Raw genomic sequence first — 8,944 nt, 5'->3', positions numbered from 1 at the left:
ACGGGAACCAAAACCTGCAGCCAAGCTCAACTGATGATGATGAGAACAACCTGGAAGTTGTGGTAGACGATATTGTTGGTGCCACTGTAGGGTCCTAGTACCTGCTAAAGTAACAAACTAACAAAGTGTAGAATTATGAGAGTTTTATATCTTTCCATTGCGAACTAGTTATTACAATGGCCTATAGTCTGTTGTTACCCGAATAAGTTTGAACAGTTTGATGTGAAAGCTTAGTTGCTATCTTTGGCTTCTGCTTGAAAAAGCACTTGCAGACAGAGGCTAGATTTTTTTTTTTTTGGGTTGTTGTTGTCGTTGTACTATGGTCCGGATGAACAAGGGTATATTAATAAAATTCTGTATGTAGATTTATATTCTGTTTTTATGGTTAAAAAAAAAATTAACTGTTTAACTACCCCGAATATTACATGTGTAAATTTTTAAAGGTTATTTTGGTCTTTCAATTCAATAAGTCCCAAAATCACCCAGGACCCCTAAACATTCCTTCGTCTATCGTCAAACCCAAATCCAAACGTCTGCGTCGTCGCCGGCGAGAAATCTGATCATCTCAGCTGATCGGCGTAGATCGGCCATAATAGTAACGTTACAAAGCTAGAAACAGAGAGCCTGGCTTCTCGTAAGGTAAATTTTCAAACCTAGAAACCCTAAGTAAATTTCAGAATTTCTATTTCGTCTTATTTTCTGACGAAGTCACTAAACCAAAAAAGGATGATTAGCTAATTTTTTTTTATTTGTATTGAGTTTTTATGAGAAATTTCTTTCTGTTATTCATATTGATGAGTGATTCTTAGTTTAACTGAATTTGATTCGATTTTTGAGGTATCTGATATCTCATTGAGGTCATTTTGTAGGCCTACTTCACTCGATTGAGCTAATTTTCCTTGTTTTTGCGAATTGACAGCTTGTTGTAATTTATGTACTGAAATCCTTTAATTGCTTTTTCCCCCCTGAATGACGTGATATCAGAAAACGAAATTATGTCTGGACATGGGTAAGTAATGCTTGTGTTTTGATGAAAGGGGTGAAAATAGAGAGTGTGGCAATGAGTTATGGGGTTTTTCTAGCCAAATAGGTGTTGGATTTTTTAGCTGGGCTTAATATTGCTTTATATTGATCGGAGTTCATGTCTTGCTGCTGCACTTTGAGAGACCTTAAGGTTGGGGAAATAAGTGAAGGGGCCGGGGAGAGTGGACTCGTGTTTGTGAATGTGGTCGTTGATTAACCGCAACTATGCAGAAAATGAGTGTAGAAGAGAAAGAGTAATGTCGTAATAACCAAGTTGGTTCAGTTATTTACAGATAAATTGTTACTAACCTTCACTGAAAAATAAATTAGAGTAATTCTGCAGGAATAATATTGGCATGGCAAATAAGAACTTGGATTTTCTGTATTTGTCTTATCTGATGGAAACTTTTTCTTCTGCTTTATATTTTCATTTTCCCATTTTCACTATGCTGTTGCATTTTTTAGCTTTTGTAAGAAAATCCTTTTAGTTGAAGTCCATTCGTCTAAATTCATGTTTTGAGAGAGACTTTCCAGGTTTTGAAGTTGCAAGATAAAGTGAGGGTAAATACCTTTCTATATCTCACTAAAAATACCAAAACTCCCTCTTGCCTTATTATAACTAAGAATTTAAAGAAGTGGAAGTAATTCTAAGTTCAGGGGCTTCTTTTAACAGCATTATTCATCATATATATAAGAGAATTTATTTGGGCACGACTAGGGAATTTCAGAGACTTTACATACAAATGAAAGAACGGTAATCAGATTTCCGACAAAAATGTAAACTCTTTCTTTATGAAGTTATTTGTTTTATATCGTTCTGTCGCTGTTTATTAATTTCATTTGAAGGTTGTTATATTTCATTTATCACTAGATCATATCTGTTGATATTGTTTCATGGTGATTATCATCACACTGAAGCATTGAAGATCTTTCCTCTGCTTGTGCCCTTGCTTATGACATGTTCTATGATTGGTTTCTCATTATATCCTGGCATCAGCAGAGCTTGAAGCTTTTTTTGTAGCTTAAAGACAATTAAATGTGGTGTTGCTTGCTTTCTGTGATGTTGTCAGATTGGTGTAGGAAGATTTGAGAATTTATAAACGTGAGGTCCAACAAAAAGTTTCGGAAATTGTTGGCGTCTCTGCTGAATGAGTCAGAAAACTTTTAATTTAAGCTATCTTGCAGGTAGTCTAGTTGCTTTTATGTGAAATTTTCATTGCTGGCCTTTAGTTCGTTTGAAGAAGTCAGATCTGACATTTGACCACAAGGTTCATTATATCAACTTTTTTTAACTCTGTTTTTTTCTTTTTATTCTTGTCTATCAGTTATAATCCAAATGTTAGCCTTACAGACGTGGCTTGGAGAGTTATCAATTCAGCTAATAAAAACATATCATTGTTAATAATCCAAATGATCTAACTGATGAGGCAGCATCCAAGACCTGCTGCCAAGTCCATCTGGGGATATGGTGTAATTGTGGTGACTTGAGCTTCCATGCAACTACCACTTCCTATAGCTGGGTACAGGTGCCACAGTAATAATATTATCTTCTATTTTTATAAAAGCCAGATCAGTTGTTTTAGACTTTCAGTTATGCATACGATTCTGTATAGACGATACAGACTATGATTTTTTTTTTTCAATAATATATATGATATTCGTTTGTCTCTCCCTGTCAACGAATTTTTTTTAATAATATTTATGAGATTCGTGTGTCTCTGCCTGTCAACACTTTTCATTTTGTCTCCCCATCAACACGCAGTACTAAAGTTGAAAAGAATATTATTTATAAATTACTTTTCTTCTTCAATAAAACTTTAATTCTGGCAATGCTTTATGATTTCTTTGTTAAATGAATATGTGGGGCTCGCAGATAAATTAAAATAATAACAATAGATGCTTCTCAATTCTCATTGTGATGTTTTAAAGAAACTTATTTTATCTTAATTGTTGTTTTTATATTTATATTTACATTTTGTTTTAATAAATATGTATCAATCATAATATTAAATTTAATTATTGTAATTACGTTAATTATATGAGTTCAGCTACCTTAAAACAGTTCTGAGATAGAGGAGTCCCCAAAACCGTTGGATGTCTATACCTGAATCTGAAACAATTGTAACAGTTTCAAAGTAGCAGCTGCCTAATTATATTTATAAAGTGGAATCAATGTCCCTTTTTTTTTTTCTGGGTTTGGAAAATGTTTGGTTTATATCGTCAATGTGACAACATCAGTGGATATAGCAGTTAGCTTTTAGTTAGTTGCTATTTGTGGCTTTATTAAAGAGAAGACTTGAAAAGCACTTTTCTATTTCTGGGAGCAAACCGATGATAGATACCGTGTAGTTATTGTGCGGACCATATTTCTATATTTGTTTACTTTTGTCTTTTTACTTTAATATTTACGATTCTTCAAGAAAGAAGCGGTTGTTTAATTAGTTATGATATGAAGAAGTAATTTGTGTGAGTGGTGTAAGTTACATTAAGGCCATGTTCGGTTGGCAGCAGAGAAGGCTGGAGAGGAGAGGGTTTCTGGTTCCTGCTAGTTTTCCACTGTTCGGTTGGTAGAATTTGACTGGAAATCAAATTCCGACTTTTCTCCAATTTCCATGAGTTGAGAAATTCACTTTCCTCTCTATTGAGTGCGGAAATCTGGATTCCACCCAATTAAAAAGATCTATTTCTCTATTCTACCCTCATTTATTTTTTAATCTCCAAGTTTACCCTTCAAGAAGTCTAAATCAAACAACCCTAATCCTCATTCTCCTTTCGATTTTGCAACTCATAGAATGTCAAAATCTCTATAGCAAAGTCATTGATGAACTTCCGGCAGCTTTCACCGGCTATAAAGAGCGCTGCTGACAGCGTTTGAGCACAAGAGACCGTTCGGATTATCTCATCCATCTTCCTTTACGAAATTGTTCAGAATTTGAACAATAGCATTCGCCGGAGAGCTTCATCAGTTCTCGGTTTAGCTTTCACTGTTATCATAGCAATTTCCGACTCTTTAGCTTCACAATTTCTCACATTAGGTACTCTTTCTCATCTCTTCCATGTATTATTTTGTTATTTTGGCTGTTTGGATGCCCTTGTTGATTCCTTTTTTATGGCTGTTTGGATGTTCTTGGCTGTTGCAATTGTTCATGCCATAAAGTTAATGGGAATCAATTTATAAGTTGTGTTACGATTCATTGGATAACTGATTCCAGCTTATAAGATGAATTATTATTGACTTGGTATCTCAATTCAGTGCGATGTCGTGAGTTGTGGGTTATGGTTCTTTTTCATTGTTGTGTTGCTTCAAATTTGCTTCTGAATGGTGGTATTTGATTCGATTCTTGATTTGATTGAAAATGTCGCTGGGATTGCTAAGATGTGTATAGTTTATGGTGTTTCTGGTTTGACACTTGGTTTAACTGTTGTAGAGATGGTGCCTTCTTTGTGTATGAGAAATGAGATTATTCTCGTAGATGGTTGTTAAAGCTAAATTGCACATGTGCAATGGGTACACTGCTACAACTGGAGATTTAATTTGATTTGTCATAGCCCTATTTTGTTGTTTGCAATTTGTAATATGCAATTTGTGTTCATTCAACTTCATTCGTTTCGAATTTTACATTATGTCTACATTTCTGGTGAATATGGCTGTACAATTACTGACCATTCTGTAAGCCAGGGATCTCTTTTTTTTTTTTTTAACTATGTTCAATTTCCACTGCAATATATCATGGTTTAAGTAGTTGCCCAGTTACATGTTTTTTATCTTTTCTTTGCCAAACTATGTAAGTCGTATTTTGGCTTAATACCTTGACTGGATATACTGTTGAGGGTAATATTGATACAGCATATATATATATGACTTCTTGTGTTAGACTGACACATTTTGGGTACTGTCTCTAATTTGTTGCTCTATAACTTATTTATCTTTTTCTTCTTATTGATTTTGCATGGGAAGTGCAATATGACATATAAATTATATATGACTGGGTTGAATCTTACATAGCTAAGATTACAAGAAGTGAATGAATCTTGGATTAATTGATAACTACTATACACACCTTAGCAATTCAGTTACATGTTTTTTATCTGAACTGCTAAGATGTTAATTAGATGGTTAATTAAATGTCAGTCTCAGTTATATATACATACTTAAATCATAATTGATGGCTGAAACTTGTTCCCTTCAATTAACTTGAGCTTTTTCATCCGGTTGCATTTATATACACAAAAGCTTAAAAGGAGAATCAAACCAATATTAATAATAACTAGCTAGAGATGCCTTAAGAACCAATATTAATTATTACTATGTAATGCTTGATACACTTATAAGTCACAAGGCCCTTATCAAACAAAGCTGGTCCTGCTTTTGTTTGTTTTGTTTTGTTTTATTTCCCCTCTTTCTAATATGTTTGATGTTTATATGCTGTATGATATAAATAATTAACTATTTTTTTTTCTTTGGCATTAATAACAGAATTGTTATATCATTGCCACTAATGCTTTAGGAGTATGTTCCCAAGATATGCAATTCATTTTTGTTTCAATTGCTATTTGCTTCTTTTTTTTTTTTCACTTACTGTTTATTGCTGTTTAACTTTCTGTTTTTGCTGTTATGTTTGCTGGTTACTACTATTTTTTTATTGTTTTTGCTGTTTTACTTGCTGTTTTTGCTGGTTACTGCTGTTATACTTGCTGGATACTGCTGTTATCTTTGCCTTTTTTTTTTTACTGCTGTTATTTTTTACTGCTGTTTTTGCTATTTCTGCTGTTTTTTACTACTATTTTACTTGCTGGTTACTACTGTTTTACTTGTTGTTTTTGTTGTTTTACTTGCTGTTCTTGTTGTTCTTGCTGTTTTTGCTATTTTTACTGTTGTTTTACTTAATTGAATGCAATTAAGCTTACTTAATATTACAAGTCTACAATTAAGCTGCTGTTATACTCACTGGTTGCTGCTGTTTTTGCTGGTTTACTCGCTGTTTGCTTCTTTTTACTCACTTGTTACTGCATTTTACTTGCTATTTCGGCTGTTTATTACTATCGTTTGCTGTTGTTTTACTTGTTATGTTTTACTACTATTTTTTGTTGTTTAACTTGCTGTTTGCTGCTGTTATACTTGCTGGTTCTGATGTTTATTATTGTTGCTTTCTACTATTTTATGTGCTGTTACAGAGTCACAAATAGGCAACAAATTTTAAGAATAAAGCATTCACTTATGTATGATTTATGGTAAAGATTCAGAAGAGCTTGGAGAACTTAAAGATCTAATAACAAAGACTCTTCTAATCTCGTGAGTCGAGTTATGGGACAAGAAATCAATGATAAACCAGTAAGATTGAGCAAAGAGTTGAAGAAGATTAGGGCCTGTTCGGTATCATTTTCAGGGCCCTGTTTTCATTTTCGTTTTGAGAGTACATATGTAATTCTTGTTCAGTGGGCTGGATCCAAAAATGAATTATAAAACAAATAATTCATATTCTTTTTTATTGTTATAAAACTGAGAACGTGTTTAACACGTTCTCAGATGAATCACAAATTATATCACAAAAGAAATTGCAAAACAAAACCCAAGCCTAATCTCCTTATCCCGATTGAAATTCACATCTCTCTCTCTGTCAGAGTTCTTCAACCACGATTCGTCACAACTGTCTCCCTTTCCATCACAGTTCTTCAACCAGAATCGACTGCTGCCGTGTCCCAGCTTCTCTCGATTGGTGGTAGTGGTGCTGCAACGACTTCTCTTTTAAGGATCGACTACTGCTGTTGCTGCTGTTGCGTCTCTCTTGAGGAATAATTGGTGATGCTGCTACTGATGCGTCTATGCTCCGTTTCGGCTGGTGGTGGTGGTGGTGCTGCGTCTCTGCTCTGTCTCGACTGGTGGTGGTGGTGGTGCTGCTCCACAGTGGATGCTTCTGGGTTTAACGGAATCACGAATTTACAATTGCCTTTTTTTATTTGGTGGTTGTTAAATTAAATAAAGTTTAAAACAAGTAGGTGGAGTGAGAGATTCGACAGGGGATTGATCCGACAACATTGCCTTATTTTTATTTAACCTCGTGCTTTTAGTGGGGGTAAAAGAAGACCAATCAAAACTTCAATTCTCGGAAGCCTTGTTTGATTGAGATGTTAGCATACAACGTGCTGCGTGTGTCTATCTCGTTGGCTTGGAGATTGGTTTATTAAAAATCATAAATAATATATGGCTAACTCTATGTTACGATGAACGTAACATACATTCCAAATAGACAATATCACCAGGACCCTTAAATTTAATGGAAACAACACTTATAGAATTAAAAGAAATTCTTTTAAATCTCAAGGAGGAAATGAAGGAAATTAAACAAGAAATCGGAAAAATAAAAATAGAATTATCTACAATAAAGATGATCCAAAAGAAAAATAAAAAAGTAGAAAAACTCGAAATACTAAAGTCAGGAATAATCGGAACAAGCTTTAAAAAGCCAATAGTAAAACCACAAATAGGAAGTTATGATGATTGGTTTATAAAAACCCAATACCCGAAAATTTTAGAAGAAGCAGAAAACTTAAAAGCAGAATTACAAAGTAAGAAAAAAGGTAAAGAAAAATTAGAAATAAAAGAAGAAATTACACCTAACGATTCAGAATAATGGAAAACACACTAGAAGAACTAACAGAAAAATTTAGTGATATTAATCTTAGCGACTTAGAAGAATTTGAAAAAGAATATTGCATAAAAATGAATGTTGCAGGTGGTCCGGAATTAAAACCTGACATAGGAGAATCAAGCCATAAATATGGGACTAATAAAAAGAAAAATCGACCATTTTTTGAATATTATCCACCCATTAAAAATACCCCTTGGAAAAAAGAATACCAACCTAATAATGACCATCTAATACCAATAAGCAATGCAGGTACATTTTTAGACTTAGATTGTAAAATAGATTCTCGAAAAGCATTGGTAGAATGGGGAATGCAAATGAAATTATTTTTTATATTTAATGGATCTAGGGATGATTGGAATGTAGAAACAGAGGAAGAAAAGATAAATATATTTGTTGATATTTTAATAGCAAGCTTTACAGGAAATGTATTTAATTGGTGGAAAGGATTAAGTGAGGATACACAAAAATTAATCAAAGATTCGACCAAAATAGCACTAGGACGAGATAAAGGATTAGGCATAGAAAGAATAATTGAGTACATTGCTAATGAATTTTTAGGAGAAGATTGGTTACAAAATTCAGAAAATGAGGCAAAAAGTGATAAGTTAGACGCTCGAATGAAATTAATAAATTTGACAATTTGTAATATGTGTTTTGTAAAAGAATATACATGCGAATTTAGCAAATATTATTATACACAATTCATGAGTCATGAAGACCAAAATATTTATAAAAATCTATACTATTCTAAATTACCATATCCTTGGAATGGATATTTCATTAATGAATATGAAAAATATACTAACAATAGCAATAATAGACTCCCTGATACATTAGGAGCTAGGATAAGATTCTTAAATACAAGGTTAAGTGAAATATGCATCCAAAGAAGTTTAATAAAAAAGAGTAAAAATATAACTAAAATATGTTGTGAAAAGACGGAAATGCCTACTCAATGGGGATGTTATATACCTCATAAACAACGTAGAAAGTCTTACCAGAAGGAAAGAAAATATAAATATAAAAAATATAATAATTTCAAAAGAAAATATAAAAAACCTGTAAGAAAGTATTATAAAAGGAAGTATAAAAACCAAAGAAAAGTACTAGATAAATCCAAATGTAAATGTTGGAATTGTGGAGAAATAAGACATATAAGTACAGATTGTACAAAAAAGAAAGTCAGAATTCTTAATGAAGATTTTGAAAATATAAAAGATGATTTAGAAGAAATAAATGATTTATCAGATTATGAAGGAGAAGAAATTTAT

General features: G+C 32.9%; 1 long non-coding RNA gene across 1 annotated transcript; it reads left to right on the top strand.

Moving 5' to 3' along the window:
• Positions 1 to 478: 478 nt before the first annotated feature.
• LOC112100269 lies at positions 479 to 2,692 on the top strand. The gene is made up of 3 exons (XR_002906589.1): positions 479 to 639; positions 2,094 to 2,208; positions 2,349 to 2,692. It is a non-coding gene; the product is annotated as an uncharacterized LOC112100269 (long non-coding RNA).
• The last annotated feature ends 6,252 nt before the right edge of the window (positions 2,693 to 8,944 follow it).

This window comes from Citrus clementina, unplaced genomic scaffold, assembly GCF_000493195.1.
Source record: "Citrus clementina cultivar Clemenules unplaced genomic scaffold, Citrus_clementina_v1.0 scaffold_9, whole genome shotgun sequence".
Classification (NCBI taxonomy): Eukaryota; Viridiplantae; Streptophyta; class Magnoliopsida; order Sapindales; family Rutaceae; genus Citrus; species Citrus x clementina.
This window is presented reverse-complemented; position numbering and strand designations above follow the sequence as displayed.